Raw genomic sequence first — 25,822 nt, 5'->3', positions numbered from 1 at the left:
TGAGTAAAAATAAGCATTGGCCTCATGTGTGTCACATCTTAAATATCGTTCATATTTTTCGACATGGCTTAGACAGTCATCTTGGATTTAGGGGTCAAGATGCGCACCAAACACTTTGAATACGACATGAAAAGGTTTGGCATGCCAAAAATAGTCCACTATCCACTTCATGTTTTTGTCAATATGGTGCTGGCGGCCATCTTGGATTTAGGGGTCAAGGTGACGCCAAACTCTTTGAATATGATCCTAAATGGTATTGCATGCCAAAAATAGTTGAAAACGACACATTTACTTCATGATATATCGATTTTCATGTTTTTCAATAAGACGCTGGCGGCCATCTTGGATTTAGGGTTCAAGATGACCCCCAAAGACTTTGAATATGACAAAAAAAGATTTGGCATGCCAAAAATAGTGGAAAACGACACATTGTTTGTCAGTATAGCCTATCCACTTCATGGTATATAGATTTTCATGTTTTTGTCAATATGGCGCTGGCGGCCATCTTGGATTTAGGGGTCAATGTGACCCCAAACTCTTTGAATATGATCTTAAACGGTTTTGCATGCCAAATATAGTTGAAAACGACACATTGTTTGTTACTATAGGCTATCCACTTCACGATATATCGATTTTCATGTTTTTCAATATGTAACTGGCGGCCATCTTGGATTTAGAGGTCAAGATGACCTCTCAACACTTTGAATTTTATCTTAAAAGGTTGGACATGCCAAAGATAGTGGAAAACGGCATATTATTTGTCATTATAGCCTATCCAGAACATGGTATATAGATATTCATGTTTTTCAAAATGTCACCGGCGGCCATTTTGACAAATGAGCTATAAATAGATTTTCCCGCCATTTTGGGAGGGACATAGGAGCTATTTTTTCTTAGAATATGTCCATCTAGTCAAATCCACAGAGAAACAAAGGTATGCTATGAATGGTCACGGATCGTAAGAAAATGATTCAACTATTGTATCAACAAAAGTTTGTACTACAAAAAAAGCACAAATTCAAGTACCATATCTGAAGATAAGGGTTACACAAGTCATCATTATTTATGTAACAATACATTTCAATTCTTTAGATTGCATACACATGCCATTTAATACCACAATTATGCACCACATATAAAACAAACACTTTTTCTGAAATGAGTCTTCATTGTCATACCCTCCATGTACACCTATCCAATTCACATTTTTTGTAAATCCCATAAGCCTTTGCATGTAGACCTGAGATGTGGTCCTTTGACACCACGCCAATGTGTACATCATTTAGCGAACATCGTTACTGTGCATTTGAAAGCCATGAAGTGCGCAGTAACAATGTGTACATCGGCATGACAACATCAGAGGTCTACCCACAAAGGCTTATGGTATTTCCCGAAAGGTGAATTGTGTCTTACCCCCTCTCCATTTCTATATTACCCTTCTCCATTTCTATCTTACAATCCATTTCCATTGATTACTGTCTTACCATCCCTCCCCATTCCTGTCGTACCATCCCTGTCGTACCATCCCTACCCATTCCTGTCACACCATCCCTCCCCATTCCTGTCGTACCATCCCTACCCATCCCTGTCGTACCATCCCTACCCATTCCTGTCACACCATCCCTCCCCATTCCTGTCGTACCATCCCTGTCGTACCATCCCTACCCATTCCTGTCACACCATCCCTCCCCATTCCTGTCGTACCATCCCTGTCGTACCATCCCTACCCATTCCTGTCACACCATCCCTCCCCATTCCTGTCGTACCATCCCTGTCGTACCATCCCTACCCATTCCTGTCACACCATCCCTCCCCATTCCTGTTGCAGCATCCCTCCCCATTCGTCGTACCATTCCTCACTATTTTCCTGTCTTACCATCCCTACCCATTGATCCCCCTCTAGTCTTACCATTCCTTCCCATTCCTGTTTTACCATCCCACCCCTCTCCATTTCTAAATTACTCCTTGCTCTCATTTAGATATTTAGGGATTTGTAATTTGATGAAACCACAATTTGGTGTAAACATTGTATTGTATTCCAGCACTTCAAATTGATTTAAAAAAATTCTTATATGGAATGGATTTTGGATTCTGAAATTTAAAAAAATGCATTTGCCTAAAGAAATTAGCTATATACATGTATAATAAGGTATTAAATTAATTTTGTTTAATGAATTTCTGAAATAAATCAAACCAAAAATTGAGAGCTTTCAAATCATATAACTTAATTTGGCACGTATGATTCTTTATGATTTGTTAGTGTAAATTATATATTAGTAATAACAAGACTAATGTGCAAGTGAAATTAATTCTAATAATATATAAAACAATAGATCTGAAAAGTTTTTATACAGTGGAAACTTGTTAACACACTCTTAACCAAAATGTCTGATAACAGTGATTTTAGAGTCTCAAGTTTATAAATAAACTCATGATGCCACAAACTTAATTCATTAGCCCCAGCAATTTCGTGTTAACAAGTTTCCTGTATTTTGCAACATAAATTACCGTATATAATATCATAAAGTACATTATACACAAAAATAATAATAAATATTTGTAATTATCACTAAATAAATTTTGAAAGACAAACAATAAATTTAACAATTACTTTTTATTTGACATAGAATATTTGATGCAACATTGTATTTGTTATTTAATAAAATCCTATTCTATTGCAGCCAAAGGTTTAATTTATAATGAATGTTTGATTATGTAAAATCAATAATATATATCAATCAACCAACATAAATTTTGATTTTCGGTCAACTAACATTATTTTGTTAAAAGATAGAATTACATGTACCGGGGAATTGAAATAGATTGCATAACAAATACTTGTTGAAGGAATCTTCTATATCAAATATTTGGAGTATATGGACCTTAAGGGCTCTGGAATGAGCGTTTGGACAGTATTTTTGTGGGATATGAGAGCACATCAGACATATCAAATTGAATTCTGAGTACGAAGAATGTCATTCTGATATCAAATAATTTTCATTTTTAAAATTCGCGATATAATACAAATTTTATGACAAAATTTGATATTTTTTAAAATTTTTGATATAACAGTCCTTGATGTTAACTTTATAAATCTAGTTATATGTACTTAAAATGTATGTAGCTGGAAGGAAAAGCAGACGATCCATTGAAAATTTTGACTTTTCATATTTGGAGACATACATTTTTGCCCAAAAGACATATATTTTTTTGTGTGTTTTGGGGGAAAAATCTGTATCTTCAATACGAAAGGACAAAAATTTTTTTTTTTTTTTTTGGGTTTTCATCCCAGCTACATACACTTTAAGTTTAAGTACATCATCAGATGTTTAAAACTTGCAAATTTCAAAAAAAAAAATCAAAATTATTTGATATCAGAACGACATTCTTCGTATTCAAAATGCAATTCGATGTCTGATGTGCTCTCATGTCCAGGGACAAATGATTTGCGCGGAAAAAAATGGCCAATTGCGCGGAGATTGTGCGGAACTTTTTTTTTCAATGCAAATGCCCATAGGAAAAAATAGCCAATTGCGTGGAGATTGCGCGGAAAAAGTTCCGCGCAAATCGTTTGTCCCTGCTCATGTCCCACAAAATACTGTCCAAATGCTCATACCCCATCCTTTAAGCTCTGTACCCCATCTATGTACCTATCATTGTGACCCAAAGTGAGTTAATATACTGAAAATGTGATAGATCTGAGAAAAAGACCGTGCTTCGATAGCTTGTTGGAAAATAATTGATCAGTAATGCAGAGATTTCATTTGATCCATCTTAACACTGTAGGGATCCATTTGGCTTGCTCGAGATCGTAAAATCAGTGCATGCTCTAGTGCGTGTAGTATTAACTCGCGTGAGATGAATTGGTGCGTTTACATGCGCGATCAAAAGCGCTACATCTGTACACCTGCAACGTATGTCAAAGTGCAAACATCACTGTCTTGAGGGAGCCAAATGGACAATACAATATAGCATATTTATAGTAAATAATAGTATTACTATTAGTATTACAGTTAATAATGTACAGGATTGTTCTGTACATTAGTTGCATCTTAATTGCAGCTAATTATAAGGAAAATAAAAAAAGTGTTAAGAAACTATTTAAAAAAACTTAACAAGATGTTAAAAATGCAAACAAACAAAAATTGGACATAATGCGGTAATATGGGAAATTCAGAAAAATCTCAATAGCAGTATTGTAAGATTTCAAACAAAGGTGTTATAAATTTGTAATTGAGGCAAAATATTAATTTTATATATTTTGTCACAATCAGCAAAGAACTTCAAGGTGAAATCTGCTGAGTTGAAATTTTCCTCTGAAAGTTGGCACAAGATAATGAGTCTAATGGTCCTGATATTGATTTTGAGTTATTGATATAAACCGTTGTTAGTCTTGTTTAATTTTATTTCTAACAGTGAAAAGTCCACTTTTAATGGTGTTTGAATGAATAATTGCTAATAATCAAACCTGAAAATTGCTGACATTAAAGTTAATTGTTTATAACTTCCGCGGTCTGAGCTCATGAGCTGTGCGCCAAGCGTGTATGAGCGTACAAACAGAAGAGATAAACAATCACGCTGATTGGCTGATCAACAAACTTGATAACAAGTCGGTTTACCCATTGGTTGGCGCGGCGCATAGTAGACGACCTTGTCAAGTTGTCCCTTCTACGCGATCGCAATTCACCAGTGCGTATCTGCATTTCCTGGACTGCGGAACTAATAAAAATTAACTTTAGACTCATATTCCTTGATCATGATATATTTGTATCCAGCTTCACACCATTGGTGATTGGTTGCAAACATCTCACTAGTGTGGCAGCTATTTTCCAATCACTGGTTAGTATAATAAGGTGGCATAGTTGTATCTCAAGCTTCACATCACTTTATTGGTTGCAAGCATTGGGCATAGTTTATACCATTGTGAATCAAATAAAAAGGTGGCACATTTGATCCAGCTTCACACCACACGTCATTGGTTGCAAGCATTGGTCATCATGCCACCGTAAATCAAATCAATAAAAAGGAAGGCAGTATTCCTCCAGCTTCACAACATGAGTTTCCACGAATGTGTAGGTTGTAAGCATGGCACTATGCCTTAAATTGTGTTGAGTCAAATGAACTCCATATGTACAAACCTTTCCATCTGCAAGACAAAAACAAAACAGAGATAGATGGTTAATATAGTACCTTGCGCCTTTTATTTTTTAACAGTGATACATTTTTCTCCATGCATACCAACTTCCCAGTTTGTTTCTTGTGGGGCTTCCACAAATCAATGCAACTTGTGAAGATCCGAGTGACTAGAATCTATCTCCCACCGCATGCACTTGCTTGCAGTTATTCAACAATGATTAAAGCTTGCAGTTATACAACAAAGAAAATGGTTGCCAATTCCCCTTTTGGTCAAGTTATTCACAAGTCTGGTATGATGTGGCAGGCCATCACTTTGAATAATGTGCCAGTACTTTGATGGGAGGTTTTGTTTATGGCACACTGCACATGGTCCACGACCAGGGTGGTCGGGGTGGCTTTTGTCACAGGAAGATTTTGGTGCCATGATTTAAAGGGAATTTAAATTGAAACAGCTGTGCATTAGTAGAAGTCTTGACCTACAATTTACCTTACAATATTTACATTACCTTACTTTACATACTTACCTTACACAAATTACATTACAATATTACAAATTACATTACAATATCATACTTGCATGAAAAGTTTTCAGTATTATATGGACTTGCGCAATATAACAAAACACAATTTAATGCAGTTTTATATTTTAAATTTCAACAGCTGAAGAAAGCAAGTTGCTGTTGCAATGTTGGTGTGAATCAATTATCAGGACAGAATTTTGACAGTCAATGTATACATGCAGCAAACATTAGAAAAATATATTGCATTGTAAAGTATACATACCTTCTCCGGCACTTCTCAGTTGGGCACACCCCGTTATTCAACAACAGTTCCTCTGAAGTCTGAAAGCATAATGCAACAAATAAATTAATCAGGCACAATCAGGAACAGCATTTTCTACAGTACAGCTCCTCTTCAGTTGCATTTGCAAGAGTGATTTATAGCTCCTCTTGATGACTCGTTAAATTCATAACATTTGGCTACATACATCAGGCATGAGACTGCACTTTCCTAAAAACAAACTGACAATGCGTGTGAAATTGGGCAAAAAGTACCAAAAACAGGCCTAAATTTAATAAAGTTACAGAATTAATATTTTATTGAAAGACTAGTCTTAAATTGATAATCTAACAAGTATCCAGATTAGTCAAAATTGACAAATCTCCCTAAATGGAAAAAGAATTATTTAATATGTGGGGATTTTTAAAAACTGAAGACTGTCTAAAAAAAAAAAAGGATAATCGACCGACCGACCCAAATTTCAATTTTTCCCACTTGAGGGCAACACAACAAAAAAAATGTTTTGCCTAATAAAGAAGTTGAGCTGCCGGGCGCCGAAATTGTCGAGTGCAATGACGTCCCAGTTAAATACAATGAAGGCTGACGACACAAATAACCATTACGTCATTGCACTTACACAATTTCGGCGCGGGAATTTTGAATATCGTGTGTTGATGAGAGCCGACTGTTTTTATTCGTTTTTATGGTCAATTTGAGTTTGTTTTAAATAAAACCATGTGATTCGTGCTTGATAATTGTTTTTGTAACATAGGAATAATGTTCAGGGTTCCAGCACCTTTTAAAATTCAAGGACTTTCAAGGTCCAAAAGCACGATTTTCAAGGACTTACCACAACACAAAAATCATGATCGCTCTCCATGCGGCACATATTAACAAAGTGACAGCTCCTCCCCAAATTTTGTCAAAATTATATTTTAAATTCCAATTTGCAAGGACTTTCAAGGACTGTGTGCAGTTTTCCGGGACTTTAAAGGCCTTGAAAAGGCGTTTTCAAATTCAAGGACTTTCAAGGACCGTGGGAGCCCTGAATGTTATGATTGCCAGAGACTCCCTTTAACTAAAAGTTGTCAAGAAAAAAAAATTGTTGGCGCAAGAAACAAAAATTAGGAACGAAATAAAAAATAAAAAAATGTTTGCGTTGGTATGCATCGGTAACCATAACTTGCGTCAGTAGCCATACATACAGTGTACGTTGATAACTTGCGCCAGCAAGTTGTGTATCAATTTCATCTGATACACGCGACCACAATAGCATTTTAGAATAAATGAAGCACACTTGAATGCGACGGCAAAGTAACCAACACGCCCTCTTCAATTAGTCCAACCGAGAAGTTGTTAAACTACATTATTACTGAAGTTCAACCGGAATAAAAGAAATTGTTGCTCCATAAATTATAATCATTTTTCATAACAAAATATGATATGAAAACACAGGTGAGCAATGTATGAATATATGGAGAGGTTAAACAGGTTGTAAATTATCAATATTAAAGGCCTATTCAGTGATTTGCTCATCCGGACGATAGTAAAAATCATCAAAATTCAGATTTTGGTACCTTTGTCATTGTCATAGATGTGCTGACATAGTGACATAGCCTGCTAGTGGTTCAGCCGAAAGCTGTGTATTTACGACAAAATAAAGGCATTTACATGAATCTGTAATTTCTGTACTCTCAGTACAGAAATTAGCTACATGTATTTGAATGGGGCTTCAACTTCTTCAATATTGCTGTTTGCTTTTTGTTTTTGCAAAATTTTTCATTTCAAAAATACCAAATGACAATTTGAATGCCTTATCCTTCACTTTTAAAGCAATTTATAAACAATTTTAATTTTTTTACACTTTCGCTGGGATCACTGAATAGGCCTTTAATACTTTGTGGCATTTATAATGAAAACATAATTAAAACAGTCAAAAACGTTATTTCGATAACTTCACAAAGAATTGTTTTAAATTTAATATATTTGAAAATTGGTGACGATTGAATGAATTGAATTGTCTACTTGTATTACAAACGGTCACCGAATACGAAAGTAACAGGAGTTGTACACACGTCACTTGACAGTACATGTAGATACATTGTAGATTTCTCGAATATTGTACCAAGTCATGAAGTCCAAGACGGCAAGAGCAAACCAAATGAAAAGTCAGTAAAATTAGGATTTAGGTCATAGCAGCTGAATGCTATGCTGGGATCTTGTCTCGTATCATAATACATGGACATGGTAATTCATGAATTGGTATAAATATGTTCATGTTGAATTTGTTTGAGTTTGATTGACATTCGACATTCAGAACTTGTCATTGACCCGACAGAATTATCGAAAAATTGACATAATGGCCATCAGGATCAGCATTGTAAATTACGAATAAACAATCATGACAATACCTGATGTAATGCAGCAGTGAGTTTATGGCTATTTAATACATGTATAAGCTTACCAATCATGTTACAGTACAATCGTTGTTCGGCGAATCGCCATATTCGTGCACTGACAACACATGTGAAAGAGCATATCGCAAGCGCACATGTCATGCACGTGTGCCGAATTTTGCTCAATTTTGAGACACTTTTCTCTACAATCCGTATCTTGCTCATTAACGGTTTTACAATCAAAAGTTGCCTAAAATACTAATGAAACAAATGCATGCATGTAATTTAGGCTCACAGGGATAAGACAAGAAATATTCTAATCAACTTAGCGTAAACAATCGTAAAATACCACTTACCAGTACAGTCAAGGACGCCGCTGCTGGGGATGATATTTTCCTAACCGGATTAGCAAGGTTAATCCCAGATATATATTAAGAAAGTTCCTATAACTAGGTTTATTTTAAAACAAACCCGGTTTAAAACAATCAATCTGACCTTTTAGAATCGATTAGAGAAGTAAACCCGCTTATGACGCGCGAAAATATATCGATCTTGATACCCACGAGGGCTCAGTTCGTCAATGCGAAGTTCGCATCGTAAAAACTTGACCTTTAACGGTCAAATCGCGAGTTGGACGTCGTACTATGTATTGATTATCATCATCATCATCTGTCATCGTCATCGAGTCATTATCATCATCATCATCATCATTATCGTCGTCGTCGTCGTCGTCATCATCATCATCATCACCATCATTACATGATTATTAGACACACCACCAAACCATGTTTTATTACAAAGTTTCTAATTGCAATTACAAACACAACTTAACTGCTAAATTAACAATGATTAAGCTAAAATGAAAAAAAATATTAATATAAATAATTGTTTTAAGTGGTATCCGAGTATATGACGAGTTCAGTTCGGTGTCGCCTACCAGCTGAGAGAGCCTAAATGCATACATATAATATCAAATGATGGCGCTAGCAACACACGCTAGCAAAGTCAGGAACTCACGAACTCAAGCCGTGCTTGAGTTCTTGACTTCCTGAGTTCAAAGTCAGGAAGTCGTGAACTCAAGCGGCGCTTGAGTTCTTGTGTTCCTGACTTCAAAGTCAGGAAGTCGTGAACTCAAGCGCGGCTTGTGTTCACGAGTTCCTGACTTTAAAGTCGTGAAGTCAGGATCTCAAGCGCGGCTTGTGTTCACGAGTTCCTGACTTTAAAGTCATGAAGTCAGGAACTCAAGAACTCAAGCGCGGCTTGAGTTCACGAGAGCGTGAGTATAAAGTCATGAAGTCAGGATCTCGTGATCCTGTGTTCCTGACTTCAAGTCGTGAAGTCAGGATCTCAAGCGCGGCTTGTGTTCACGAGTTCCTGACTTTAAAGTCATGAAGTCTGAACTCAAGAACTCAAGCGTGGCTTGAGTTCACGAGTTCTTGACTTTAAGTCATGAAAATAGGATCTCGAGATAACTAAAGTGGATGGGCTTATAATTAAAATACTAACGCCGTGAAAATTGAACAGATTTCATGAGTTCTTGAGATCCTGAGTTGTCTTAACTATTTCTTTATTTTTATATCTTTACTTTCTCTTTATTTCAAACTTGCTAAGTCAGGAACACAAGAAGTCGGGATTTGTGATTATAAGATCCTGACTTCTTGTGTTACATGGCCCTTAGTTCTTTCCGTAAAAAACAGACCAAGCGCTCAATCGCAAACTTAATTTTGTCTCGGTATTTCTAGCCGGAGTCGCAACTTCCCCATACCTCCCTGTGCACATTATACCTACCATGCCACTGACGCTGATGAATCATTAGCGGCAAATATGTGGCGGACAATCGGCCTGAATTGTCAAAAAGAGGTTGAAAAGAACAAAAATGGGTGATTTTGCCGAAAGGTGGGGGGGGGGGACACGTCTCCCTTTCCCCCGGGTTTGACGCCCATGTGATGAATGTTGCGGTGCAGGAGGTGGGGTGGAGGGGAAGCCCATACACATGTAGGCCTACATGATTGCAAATTTTGCATAATCATTTCATGCCCCCATCATTGCCATCCATAACATCCTTCCTGAGCCCAGTATGGATTAGTTGGGCCCAATAGGCCAAATTTAATGAACATCATAATCATTGCTAATTGAATTGGGTTCAATAATTGTACAGTTTTTACCTCGTCTCTCTCTCTCGTTTTTGTTACAATAGCCAGGCGTATATGTACGTCCGTCTTGACAAAATTATTGGAAAGTATTTAGACATAATTTGAATTGGTTGTAAACACTGTCGTGAGCAAAACGTTGGGGTGGGGCTGACGATCAGACCTTATGAAAACTAGAAGAACAACAGTGTTGACCTACGGAAAGCGCTATTACGCCGCCCTTGATTAAGTTTCTTGAATTGCATACAAAAATGTAAGCACGGAATTTTAATTCTCAAATCACTGCACGGATTTAAATCTCACTGCACAAACATGCCAGGGGTATGTTAAATAGCTCCTGATTTTACCTGATTGACAAATCAAATCAAATGATGTAAAGAATCGTCAACCTGTTGTTCTTTCCTCGCCCAAATTGTTGGAATTCAATTGCAAAAATTAGCCCATAAGATGTACAAATCAGATGAGTGAAGATCGTCAAGATTCAATAGAGTTTAAACGGTTCATTTTTATTTTTTAATTCGTAAATCTATGTAAATAAACTTCCCAGATAACACAATTCAGTTTAATACTATATCTACTTAAAGACCCATTCAGTGATCCCAGCGCAAGTGTAAAAATCAAAATTGCTTATAAATTGCTTAAAGGTGAAGGACAAGTCATTCAAATTGTCATTTGGTATTTTTGAAATGAAAAATTGGGTAAAAAACGAAGCAAACAGCAGTATTGACGAAGTTGAAGCCCCATTCAAATACATAATTTATATACTGTCAGTATATAAATTACGGATTCATGTTAATATCTTATTTTATCTTAAATACACGGCTTTCGGCTGAACCACTAGCAGGCTATGTTAGCACATCTATGACAATGACAAAAGTACCAAAATCTGAATTTTGATGATTTTTACGATCGTCCGAATGAGGAAATCACTGAATATGCCTTTAAGTTAGCATGCTTGCTGATAAAAGTTATGATGTAAATTGTAGACAAAATCCTTCTCATATTTTGTGCCTTTTTCTAATAAACAAAAAAAAATGTCATGTTATCAAGACTTTTTTAAAAACTTTTTTAAACTTACCTGATGCGCAAGTATGTGTCACAAAAATTACCGAGAATATCAGCTTTCACCACGGCTTCAAATTTGCGAACAATTTCAACTGCTTGTTGCGGGCGTTAAAACTGTCTCCTCTCTAGGTACTGCACCTCTCGTGAAATTGGTGAAAGAGGCTAGGCCTATTATATCATTCTTGAACCATAGATCGTACTTAAACAGCTGGCGGTGGAGAACGATTCGCTAATCTGCGCAGTTGTCTGGCGTAGGGTTCTGCTCATCCAGCCTCCCACGCACTCATACCACATTAAAAAATGATGACAAAAGCATATTTAAAAAATTTCCTTTTCAGTATTTTGTATTTATCTTATACAAAAGATATATGTTCCAGGTTCAGTGGCGGCGCTACGGTGGGGTGGAGGTGGGAGGCTTTGGGCAAGGGTGTCATTTCCCCCTAAATATTTTTCTTGTCCTCCCAGTTCCTCCCCTTTTCAAATACCCACAAATTACGTGCATATCCATTTTGTGGCAATTTTCCCCATGCCCCCCCCCCGAAATTCCTGATACAGCTACTGCCCAGGATCATGTCCCGACAGGTAAGGGTTTTTTTCAGTGTCTATTCACTTCTGCATGTTATAATTTGCTCTAGTATATAGGCCTACGCGATGCGTGTTATCGTGTTATTCAGTCTGTAATAATCTGTAGGAAATCTCGCGGTTTGCCCTCTGTGTGAATGTTTATGTGTTCTACTATACGATCATGATGTGATTCTTACACTCTGTGCACTTGTCTTGCTTAACACAAACATGTATACGCATTTGACAAGATTGAGAAATCAGATACGGGAAGTGCGAAATGCAAGGTAAGCAAATCATAACACTATTCACACCCGGTACAGCGTGCAAGAATACATACTTATGATGATGTACATACATTATCAAAAGTATGTACTTTTGCATATCGTCACCCTCATAACAAAACTGTCTAGTCATTACATGCGCGTATTTGGGGGGGGCTTTGGGGGCGCCAGCCCCCCGGGGTAAAAGCAGGGGGCGGCGAAAATGAAGGGGCGGCGGAAGAAGAAGGGGCGGCAAAAACAGGGGCGGCAAAAACGAAGGGGTGGCAAAAAGAATTAGTAAATACAAAAGGGCGGAAAAATTTGATAAAGCATTTTTTTTGCTCTTCACTTTTTCAAACGAACAAGAAAAAAATTGGGTCAACCTTTTCGGGCTGTTGAGGAAGGGGCGGCAAAATTGAATTTTCTTCAGTCCCCGGGGTTGGGGCGGCCACGGTACGCCACTGCATTATCACATGTTTCTCATTTGCAATTTTGATTTTCTGAGTAATACTAATAAACCCATAATTAATCAAATTTCCAGCCGCATTCTTCATTAACTTTTAGAATACATCTCTTTTGATGTAAAAAGTGTTTAATAAAAGTTAAGCACTATATACAGGGTGTCCAAAAAAAGAGGTCCCACATTGCGCCCTCTTTTTCTCCTATTTCTGAAACGTTGATCAAATATATTTTGGTATGTAAAGAAACCCTAAATCGTTAGCTTTAATAAACCAAAACAATTCTTTCAATCGACTCACAATTTTTGAAGATATGCCCTCTTTAAGAAATGTACCCGTTTTTCACTCTGTCCACGGATGAGGTTTGGCTACATCAAAGATTTAAACGAAACACACGGTTAATGACATGGATAGATAATAGCATTAGTCTTGGGAAAGCATTCACTATAAGCGAGGTTCACCAGCTAGCTTCAAACATCTTCGCAACCCCATATTACTGCTGCATTTGCAAGTATCCGGCGCACAAGGCCTTAAGGATGGTATGCAACGCAATTAATGCAATGAGAACTAGGGTTGAAACCTGTATTCGTCACGGAGGCAACCAGGTAGAGGGCAGAGCAGCACAGTAAACTCACTTCAAAAGAACCAAAGACAAACTAAACAGCCCTTTTCAGGGCTACCTTTTTATTCCAAAAAGAGAAATGACTTATGTTGTCAATAAAAGAAAGCAAGAAACGAGAAAAACACAAGTAATTGCAAGTATAGCAAAAGAAGTCCCATCCCACATCAATTTCGCCCAAATTAATGACACTTAACAAAATCCATAACCCATAAGCCCACCGGTAAAGCCCATTCCCTTAAATAAAGTTGTTATTTTATAAAGTTATCATCGAGGAATGTTTTATATTCATGCATGGTATATGCACTTTCCAATCTTTGAAGTAGCCAAACCTCCTCCGTGGACAGAGTGAAAAACGGATACATTTCTTTAAAAGGACATATCTTCAAAAGTTATGAGCCGATTGAAATAATTGTTTTGGTTTATTAAAGCTAACGATTGAAGGTTTCTTTACATACCAAAATATATTTGATCAACTTTTCAGAAATAGGAGAAAAAGAGGGCGCAATGTGGGGCCTCTTTTTTTTGGGACACCCTGTACATTTAGTTCATAAACATTGTGTTTTATGTTTTGTAATGAATGAAATTTGCTTGCAACTTTGCCGTTGAATTTTATACAATTTGCCGACAACTTATGTTCCTTTCAAAGATGAAATTAAAACGTGACTTGTCTGCGGGTTCCGTCCGGTTCCATTCGGTTTCTGAAAACCGGACGGAACCGGGCGGACCCGCCGGTCGAGTTTTGATTTCATCCCTTGCCTCACTTAAGTTGCAGAAATCTTATCACATTTTGAGAATTGTACGCCACTATGCGACATTTTAAGAGATGATAGAGACAGGCGCGGATGGGAGGAAGACTGCCCCCCAAAAAAAAAAAGGAGAGAAGAGAAGAGAAATGGAGAAAATGGGAAAAAGGGAAGAGAAAAGTGATAAAAAGTGAAGAGAAAAGGTTAAATTGCACGTATATATTTGAGTAGGCCAATGCTTAAAAAAACTCGCACAATCGAGTCGATCGTAAGCATGGTAAGTGTATCAATACTATAGGCCTTTGATTATTTTAGGCATTGCTTGAAGGCGAGTCCTCGGCCGAGCATGTAACAATTCTGCAGGCCCACCGATATGCAGGGCCCGTCACATTTTGAAAGTCAGTATTGCTGACTTCAGCATCAATCCATGCATGCTGTAGTAATTGCGAGAGTCAAGTCTTATAAAGTTTCAGTGGACCTAGTTGAATCATTTTCTTACGATCCGTGACCATTCATAGCATACCTTTGTTTCTCTGTGGATTTGACTAGATGGACATATTCTAAGAAAAAATAGCTCCTATGTCCCTCCCAAAAATGGCGGGAAAATCTATTTATAGCTCATTTTTCAAAATGGCCGCCGGTGACATTTTGAAAAACATGAATATCTATATACCATGCTCTGGATAGGCTATAATGACAAATAATATGCCGTTTTCCACTATCTGTGGCATGCCCAACCTTTTAAGATAAAATTCAAAGTGTTGAGAGGTTATCTTGACCCCTAAATCCAAGATGGCCGCCAGTTCCATATTGAAAAACATGAAAATCGATATATCATGAAGTGGATAGGCTATAATAACAAACAATGTGTCGTTTTCAACTATATTTGGCATGCAAAACCGTTTAAGATCATATTTAAAGAGTTTGGGGTCCCATTGACCCCTAAATCCAAGATGGCCGCCAGCGCCATATTGACAAAAACATGAACATCTATATACCATGAAGTGGATAGGCTATACTGACAAACAATGTGTCGTTTTCCACTATTTTTGGCATGCCAAATCTTTTTTTGTCATATTCAAAGTGTTTGGGGGTCATCTTGAACCCTAAGTCCAAGATGGCCACCAGCGCCATATTGAAAACATGAAAATCGATATATCATGAAGTGGATAGGCTATAGTAACAAACAATGTAAAACCATTTAAGATCATATTCAAAGAGTTTGGGGTCACCTTGACCCCTAAATCCAAGATGGCCGCCAGCACCATATTGACAAAAACATGAAGTGGATAGGCTATACTGACAAATATTCCACTATCTTTGGCATGCCAAACCCTTTCATGTCGTATTCAAAGTGTTAGGGGGGCATCTTGACCCCTAAATCCAAGATGACTGTCTAAGCCATGTCGAAAAACATGAACATCGATATTTAAGATGTGACACACATGAGGCCAATACTTATTTTTACTCAATTACTTATACTATAGATTTTGAAAGTGTTACTTTTGAAAGTGAGACTGATAAACTAGTATGCATGCTGAAAGATCATTGCCCTGTAAAAGACAGTTTAGAAAAAGTAGAGAAATGGGAGAACATTAAGGACAAATTTGTACAATGGAAGGGCCTTGATAAATTTCAACATGTCAATACAACAGTGGAATGGGATAAAGGACCTAAGGGTTATCATATGCATGCTACTTGTTGTACCACGATGTCTTACACGCACGCTCACTGCCAAGCCACAAAACGCAAGCACAAATCTGAGAAATAAAAAAAGGCTGGGATGTCCGGTCAGCAATCATCTTTCTCAGGACCTCCTCCCAAGAAACTTCGTTCAAGTATAGGTGTTCTGCATGATAAGGCATTGTGCGTCCATAAAAGTCTGGTAACCGGGACAAAAGTCTGGTAACCGGGACAAAAACACTTTTGTTACTTTTGACACAAGATGCATGGAAAAGGTTCAAGGCACACACTATATCTACATTGCAGATGAGGATACAAGAGAGCGGTTAGATATGTTAATATCGTCAATCCCAGACGGGCAAACAGCATTTGGCTTGGAAATCAGATACCACCGTCATTGCTGGCGTCAATATGTCAGCAATCAAGCGAGAGATTCTTAATTCTTTCAACATATCTAACAAGTCGTTTTTAAAGATCGTGAAATACGCACCCTTGAAGGACTGCTCCAAGATTACATTCGCATTACTTCAAACTATGGGCACTTTTCCAAAGCAAGGTCCAGCTTACTCAAGGAACTTCTGATTAAAGAATTTGGAAATGACATAGGATTTCACGTACGTATTCAGAAGAAAGTTAGTGAGCTTGTGTATGATATAAGCACTTCCGATACATGCATCGAGGCCGCGCTGTTATCACTGGGAGTAACGGATGACCAGTTGGTCAAGAATGTCGCAGCACGACTCAGAGAACAGGTCATCGAAACAACCACTGTTCCTTGGCCCCCGTATATACATATTACATCAGGTGGAGCAAGCTGACAACTTGAGTGAGCTCCTACTAAAGTTCATTACCTGGTTGAAAAAACACAGGTCTAACTGATGACAACCCAAAGGTCCGATCAATTGCGTCAATCTTAGGGAGAGATCGTTATTTACGACAGGGGGAATGAGCATTTTGGGGGGAACCCGATTTTAATTTTTTTTTATCTTGAGGAGGAAACGAAAAATTTTGTTTGTTGAACCAGGAGGGGGGGATTGTTAAGTTTAAAGGGGAATCTGACAATTTTGAGTGGACGCGAGGGGGGAAGCAAATTGTCAAATTCCGCCATTGTTTTCACGAATTTCTCTATTTACAATCCCCCCTCCTGGTTCAACAAAAAATTTCGACCCCCAAGATAAAAAAAATCGGTTGATCAGACCTTTGGGTTGTCATCAGCTGAACCTGTGTTAGGTTTTTCAACCAGGTAATGAGCTTTAGTAGGAGCTCACTAAAGTTTTCATCTTGCTCCAACTCATGCATGTACGGGGCCAAGGAATAGTGGTTCTTTTGATGACCTGTTCTCTAAGTCGTGTTGCGACATTGTTGACCAACTGGTCATCCGTTACTCCTAGTGATAACAGCGCGGCCTCCATGTATGTACCGGCAGCTCTTGTATCATACACAAGTTCACTAACATTCTTCTGAATACGTTCGTGAAATCCTATGACTTTTCCAAATTCTTTGATCAGAAGTTCCTTGAGGTAGCTGGACCTTACTTGGGAAAAGTGCCCGTAGTTTGAAGTAATGCGAATGTATGTAATCTTGGAGCAGTCCTTCAAGGGTGCGTATTTCACGATCTTTAAATACGACTTGTTGGATATGTTGAAAGAACAAAGCTTGAGCCTCCCAAAGGTTAACATGCTGTAGATGCATTGCACTTTCACTGAGATTGTCCCTCGCTTGATTGCTGACATATTGACGCCAGCAATGACGGTGGTATCTGATTTCCAAGCCAAATGCTGTTTGCCTGTCTGGGATTGACGGTATTAACATATCTAACCGCTCTCTTGTATCCTCATCTGCAATGTAGATAGTGTGTGCCTTGAACCTTTTCCATGCATCTTGTGTCAAAAGTAACAAAAGTGTTTCTGTCCCGGTTACCAGACTTTTGTGGACGCACAATGCCTTATCATGCAGAACACCTATACTTGAACGAAGTTTCTTGGGAGGAGGTCCTGAGAAAGATGATTGCTGACCGGACATCCCAGCCTTTTTTTTTTGATTTCTCAGATTTGTGCTTGCGTTTTGTGGCTTGGCAGTGAGCGTGTGTGTTAGACATTGTGGTACAACAAGTAGCATGCATATGATTACCCTTAGGTCCTTTATCCCATTCCACTGTTGTATTGACATGTTGAAATATTTGTCAGTATAGCCTATCCACTTCATGTTTTTGTCAATATGGTGCTGGCGGCCATCTTGGATTTAGGAGTCAAGGTGACCCCAAACTCTTTGAATATGATCTTAAATAGTTTTGCATGCCAAAAATAGTTGAAAACGACACATTGTTGGTTATTATAGTCAATACACTTCATGATATATCGATTTTCATGTTTTTCACTATGGCGCTGGCGGCCATCTTGGATTTAGGGTTCAAGATGACCCTCAAACACTTTGAATATGACAAAAAAAGAGCTGGCATGCCAAAATAGTGGAAAACGACACATTGTTTGTCAGTATAGCCTATCCACTTCATGGTATATAGATTTTCATGTTTTTGTCAATATGGCGCTGGCGGCCATCTTGGATTTAGGGGTCAATGTGACCCCAAACTCTTTGAATATGATCTTAAACGGTTTTGCATGCCCAATATAGTTGAAAACGACACATTGTTTGTTATTATAGCCTACCCACTTCATGATATATCGATTTTCATGTTTTTCAATATGGAACTGGCGGCCATCTTGGATTTAGGGGTCAAGATGACCTCTCAACACTTTGAATTTTATCTTAAAAGGTTGGGCATGCCAAATATAGTGGAAAACGGCATATTATTTGTCATTATAGCCTATCCAGAACATGGTATATAGATATTCATGTTTTCAAAATGTCACCGGCGGCCATTTTGAAAAATGAGCTATAAATAGATTTTCCCGCCATTTTCGGGAGGGACATAGGAGCTATTTTTTCTTAGAATATGTCCATCTAGTCAAATCCACAGAGAAACAAAGGTATGCTATGAATGGTCACGGATCGTAAGAAAATGATTCAACTAACCAGTGTAACATTTAAGATTTTGCAAATTTGAGTTCAGATCCTTTTTTGTTTAAAGCAATGATATAGTGTCAAAATTATGCACCACATGGATCTAATTGGAACTACATTTTGTAAAATTTCCCACTTAGGACGGGGGGAACATTCCCCCTCAGACACCCTGCGTGTAAAGAGCTGGCCGTTTTCGCTTCTGTATTGGACACCCGTACACAAAATATGTTCTAAGCAATAACTTAATAAGTAGACCTACAGTAACAGTGAATAATGGTCCACCAAATAGTTTTAATTGGGCCGAACAATTGGGCCTTCTCTAGGAGAAACATTCCCATCAGACACCCCCTAGCTGCGTATGCATAAAGAAGTTGCCCTTTTCGCTTCTGAGATCCCCCGAGACACCTCATGTGACGCAAGCGCCACGCGATGGCCGCCTAGCAGCAATTTCTTTCAATTGCCCCCTCTCCATGACTCCTTTTTAAACATAATACCGTTTAACCTATCATAAAACCAGCTCTGTACTTTCATCGAGTTGTCATAAATAATAATTCAATTAAATGGATTGCATTTGAAATGAAAACTATTAAATTCAAACATATATTTTATTATTATTACATTTTACATAAATTAATTTCGTGCAATTGTAGGCACCTGTGTGCATTTTATGCATTTTTGCAGAGTTTGTATTCGTTTTTGCGTTCTGATATAATATTGTTTAAACAAAATACCATACACTTAATGACATTAGTGAACCTGGTGTGCACTTTTATGGATCTGTAGGTAATTAAAAATAATGACAAGTCAATTAAAAATATTTACATTTTACTCTTCTCAATAACTCAAGCAATACAGGTTGTCCTAACGATGATAGTATGTCAACATTTGGAAACATTGTAAATAAATTATGTTATTAAACTTAAGATTTTAAAATATAAGTTGAAGTATACCACAAGGGTAAATTCTCGAAATACCGAGGCAAAATTTACAAACATTTGCGATTAGCTTTTATTTTTGGTCTGTTTTTGACCAATGTTGACCTGAATTAACCTCATTTTTTGCCCATTGTAGTATTAAAATGGGATATTTTCTTGCGCTTCGTGCGCATTTGTCTCAGTAAAGACATTTTGATAGTAGGTCAGCGAGACTTTGCAATTCTGACCCCTTTGGAAATTAATTTTTCAACAAAAATCAGAGATTTTATTCCGTCTATATAGCCTGCCTAAAAAAATTGTGCAAGTGAAAAACGCCATCTTTGGCAATTCGTCGGCTGTATTCCATAGTGGCGTATAGTGATTTTTGGTCATTTTTTTGAAAATTGGCACATATGTCTTTAATGATGTTCTCTTTCATTTTTTCTAAGTCTCATCAGTCATAATTAGCTAATTAATTAGTAATTAATTAATTAAATGTGGCGTATAGTTACAAAGTGACATTTTTCGTATTCCATAGTGGCGTATCGACCATACGCCACTTTTTATACACATTTTATAATTATGAAATATCGGCAAAAATGAAAAACATCGTATGTCATAGTGGCGTACGCGTATCGGACCTATACGCCACTATGGAATACGATGTTTTTCATTTTGCCGATATTTCATAATTATAAAATGTGTATAAAAGTGGCGTATGAGTCGATACGCCACTATGGAATACGAAAAAGGTTAGGGTATTGCGTTTTGTTCGTTTTCCATAGTGACGTATAGTTTTATTGTCAGTTTGCCAGCAAAAGTATGTATTTATTTCTTTTGAAAAATATATAACAATCAAATCTATTTAGTTTACTACAGAAATTTCACATCATTTACAAAATATAATGAATGTCTGATTTACACAACTCGATTTTAAACTGGCATTTCTTCAACCCCGATTTTCTCGAAAAGTTGTTTATTCGCGGCGCCCCACTATACGCCACTATGGAATACGGACGACGAATTAGGAAATAGTGTTGTGACATGATGCTTACTTCAACTTCAAGGGAACTGTCCTAGCTTTTGAATACCGTTTGTTTCATTCATTTTGGTTTCGGCAATCCAGAGATTTGCTTCACTGAACACAAATGTATGAAAACCCTTTTGTGCCACTTTTTAGGAAATTGAATAGAATGTTATATCCAAATACCTGTACAGTACAGTTAATAAAAGAACATTTATGTGTAGGATTAGAAATGATTATGTAACAATTGTTCAGTATAATATTGTATAGAAGACGATGGCAGCAAGATGCATTGCTACAGGTAACGGTCACGCATAAGGAAGGGGGCTCTGAGTGACCTACATGTATGTACACGAACAATAATGTTAAAAACCAAACCGTAAAATGGACTAAACTGTTGATTTCAGGCAATGTCGGATTCAGCTGCCGCACACTCGGAAATGTGCTTATGATTTGAATAAATTAATCAATGGATTTTAAATCTTTAATGTAAAGTTTCAAACGTATAATTATGATGTGCAATATTTCGTTGACAGGATTTCAATTTTACAAAAGAGTGTACAATATTTGTCTTCTTTTTGTTACGGTCTTTTGGTCAAGTTACTTCTTTTCATTCCATTTAGGGTGATTTTTTAGTGAAAGTGATATTTTTGTGTACTCATTCATAACAAAGTTAAAGTAAATATGATAGTATTTTGCACGCTTGTTTGCAGATTAATTATTGTCGTGTCAAATGTCCAATCAAGTAACTCAAGGTTACTCAATGATTTGAGAACATCAAATTTGATTCAGGAATAGGCACATTTCAAATTATTCATTTTTCTGAAAATAAATATGGAATGAAAAAAAGATAAGGCCAAGTAAAATAAATAACATGGATGTCGTCCCGCCGTCACCGATTTTTGGAGATTTTCAAATATTTTTGTTATTTTTCTTCTTTGCTCCTTTACTTTGTTTCTAAAATTGTTGTAATGAAAAGACATGTTAGGAAGTTCTTGGTTATCATAAATGCAAAGCAAACACTCTCTTCAAGCAAGGGGTATGGATTTGGGAAAAATACAAAAAATATTAGAGGCCTCCCCGTTGTTATGATGTGTTGACAAAGACTTTGCAAACGTAATTTTACACAGAAATGAATGGTAACAAAATAACATCTATACTACTAAAATAATAGCCGTTGTCTGTCTGTCTGTCTGTCTGTGTGTCTGTCCGGCTATGCGTTCCGCCGCGCTTCGACGCATCGAGCCGAAATTTTGGATATGGATAGGTGACGGAAAAAGCATGTTGACCGGGTGGTTTTCTAAGGGCCCCTCGAGGTCAAAGGTCATCTAGGGGGGAAAATACCCCAACTGGATAGCAAAAGCAACAGCAAGTGGATACAAAGATGTATAATGGGCAACTCTGGACATGTTTCATTCAGCTTTTGGCTGTTTGCCCAAATTGAAATGCACTGTAATGTCTACCCAGAATGCATTGCTGCAAAGCTACAGGTGCACTAGCATTAAGAAAATAATTAGCTCTGTGTGTTCGATGGCAATGCGTTTCTCCGCGCTTCGACGCATCATTCCCATATTTCGGACATAGATTGGTACCGGGCGTGCGCTGTTTACCGGGTAGTTGTGAAGGTCATCGGAGGTCAAGGTCAAAAGTCACGGATTTCAAACTTTGTCCGATCGGGCCCAAACTTGGTGGGTGGGATCCTTGATAGGAGGGACATATATGTCCAAAATAAAAGCGAGGTCAACAGAGGTCAAAGGTCATTACGGAGGGGTCAAATTGCAAACTTTGTCCGATGGGGCTCAAACTTGGTGGGTGGGATCCTTGATACGAGGGGAATATATGCCCGAAATAAAATCGAGGTCAACCGAGGTCAAAGGTCATTACGGAGGGGTCAAATTTCAGACTTTGTCCGATCGGGCTCAAACTTGGTGGGTGGGATCCTTGATACGAGGGGAATATATGACCGAAATAGAATCGAGGTCAACCGAGGTCAAAGGTCATTACGGAGGGGTCAAATTTCAAACTTTGTCCGATCGGGCCCAAATTTGGTGGATGGAATCCTTGATACGAGGGGAATATATGCGCGAAATAAAGTTGAGGTCAACCAAGGTCAAAGGTCATTACGGAGGGGTCAAATTTCAAACTTTGTCCGATCGGGCTCAAACTTGGTGGGTGGAATCCTTGATACGAGGGGAATATATGCCCGAAATAAAATCGAGGTCCACCGAGGTCAAAGGTCATTATGGAGGGGTCAAATTTCAAACTTTGCACAATCGGGCTCAAACTTGGTGGGTGGAATCCTTCGTATGAGGGGAGCATGAAAAACATGGAGGTCATCCGAGGTCAAAGGTCATGGATTTCAAACTTTGTCTAATCGGGCTCAAACTTCATCATCTGAGTTCAAAGGTCATATGGGGTCAAGAAGTATCTCTATCATCATCTGGGGTCAAAAAGTATCTCTATCATGCAGATGGTGCCCTTATTATAGCTACAGGGCTATTACAGCAGCAGGTGCACTAGTAATAACAAATAATAAGGGCCTCCCTTACCGAGTTTTGAAAAATTCGGACGATAAACATGTTATTTTTTTTTACTTGGACTAAAGGGCCAAGGATTCTTATTTTAGTCTTCCTTTTATTCGAGTCAAAAGAAAACCTTTGTTACTAGGGTTTGAACATTTAAATCAGATGTAGCTGGGATGAAAAGTCGTCCATCATATGAAAATTTTGACCGTATAATTGACGACGTATACGTTTTGTGGGATAGGCTTTTACTACGGGAATTCATAACAATTAGTGGGTTTTTAACGGGTTCGCCGTCGGACAAGTTTAGAACTGTCAAGCTTTCGTCAGGAGTAGCTCTGACTTCTTCAGGACAAAGTACCTAAGAAGGAGACATGTAGACCGCCCCTTGCCTACTGATGTCTCTGAAAAGAGCCGTTTACTGAAGACTGCCCCTTGTCTACAGAAACAAACAGATCTCGCCTGTCTGTTGATTTTAAAGGTTTGGTGGCTCTGAAAAGAGCCGTTCCCTGAAGTCTGTCCCTTGTCTACAGAAACAAGCAGACCTCGCCTATGTGCTAAATTTACAGGGTTTGGTGGCTCTGAAAAGAGCCGTTCACTGAAGACTGCCCCTTGTCAACAGAAAACAAGCAGACCTCGCCTATCTGCTATTAAATTTAAAGGTTTGGTGACTCTAAAAAGAGCCGTTTACTGAAGACTGCCCCTTGTCAACAGAAAACAAGCAGACCTCGCCTATCTGCTAAATTTAAAGGTTTGTTGGCTCTGAAAAAGAGCTGTGCAATGAAGACTGCCCTTTGGCAACAGAGAACATGTAGACTGCATACTGTAATAGAAGTTTGGTCACTCATGGACCGATTGATTGATTGTATGCACGATGAGCGTTTATATCACTTGGTACAGACTGTGATTGGTTGTTTGAAAATAGGGTGCGCCACATACGACTTGGTAAAGATTAGCGGCTCTGTGATTGGTTGTTTGAAAATAAAGAGCGCCACATACGACTGATGTCTTTGCCGTAATTTCTATTGATAGTAGAAGTCTCATTAACTATGATTTCCAACGCTTCACGGGTCAACCTCATCCCCAAGTGAGAAACTTGTGCCAGTGTTATTCGGTGTTCAGATATTCTGACCTTTTCCTAAATAATCTCAACAATCAACACAAGTGTATTCAGTTCACCATGGAGATTGAGGAGGCGGGTGGCATACCTTTACTTGATATCAAAGTGCAGCGATCTGACACTAGCTTGAGTTTCGCCATATACCGACAACCCACTCATACTGATCAATATCTTCATTTTAACTCTAGTCACCATATGTCTGCCAAGAACAGTGTTGTCAATACACTGGTTCACAGAGCACTGACTCTGTGTGATGAAGAACATCGAAAAGACGAACTCAAACACATTGAAAAAGCGTTGAACAAGAATGGCGATCCCCCAAACCTCATACACAAGGCAATCAAGAAACAGACAGGAGAACGATCAGAAGAAGTGGTGGACGATGAACACAAAGGTGTTACCTTCATGCCATTTATCAAAGGTGTATCAGACAAAATCTGTCGGTTTCTAAACCGCCAACACATTCTACTCTAGGTCGGCCAAATTAAGAGACATCCTAAGCCACCCAAAAGATCCTCTGCCCAAGGATCGTGCACCATGTGTGTACTCTATACTTTGCAGTTGTGGTGAGAAATACATAGGGCAAACCAAACGACCACTAAATTATCCACCCACCATTTACCTACGAGGACATTGCGCCAATGAACAAAACCGAGAAAAAGGACGTCACTGGTCCGTGTATATGATTCCATGCCGGGCAGACCATAAGAGAAACCTGCCAAGAATCATACATCGGAGAGACTGAATGTTCTCTCAAGACCAGATTTCTTGAACATTGACGTCCAATCACCACTTCGTCTGAGTTTTCCAACCACATCCATATAAAGTCATCGGGCCATTACGTTGACTGAAATTTGGATAGGGAGCCCCGCTGGTTCGAGAGTGGTGTTAAGGAAGCCATCCACATCATACCAACCATCTCTGAACAAGGTAATAAAAGTGGTTTTCCAAGTAAAGTGTTGGATGCGAGCCGTTAGACCAATAGTCCTGTAAAATAAACGCCGTGTCAGACAAAAGTCATTGAACAAGGACGGATGACGCTACAAGTCACGTCACACTTTAAGTGTGCTCGATCGGGTCATTCCGCTGACCAAGACTGTAGTAGCAACAGCTGAATATTACGGAGGTAAATATTTTTGTGTTGAGAGCAAGAGTTAAAATCTTTCTATAAAATTAAGATGGAGAACCAAAGCAATAACTATTCTAGTTTCAACTGGTGCAGACCTCGATTAATTTTGCAAAGATCAAATGGCGCCTTGCCTCAAAATCCGTCTGGAATGGGAAAGTTTAATGATATGATTTCTATTCTATTCTATTCTATTCTATTCTATTCTATTCTATTCTATTCTATTCTATTCTATTCT

General features: G+C 38.1%; 1 protein-coding gene across 1 annotated transcript in view; it reads right to left on the bottom strand.

The window, feature by feature from the left end:
• LOC140150630 (uncharacterized) overlaps positions 1-25,822 on the bottom strand; it is a 69,286-nt gene that overhangs the window by 16,648 nt on the left and 26,816 nt on the right. The gene's annotated exons all lie outside the window — the stretch shown is intronic.

This window comes from Amphiura filiformis, chromosome 4, assembly GCF_039555335.1.
Source record: "Amphiura filiformis chromosome 4, Afil_fr2py, whole genome shotgun sequence".
In the NCBI taxonomy this organism is placed as follows: Eukaryota; Metazoa; Echinodermata; class Ophiuroidea; order Amphilepidida; family Amphiuridae; genus Amphiura; species Amphiura filiformis.
This window is presented reverse-complemented; position numbering and strand designations above follow the sequence as displayed.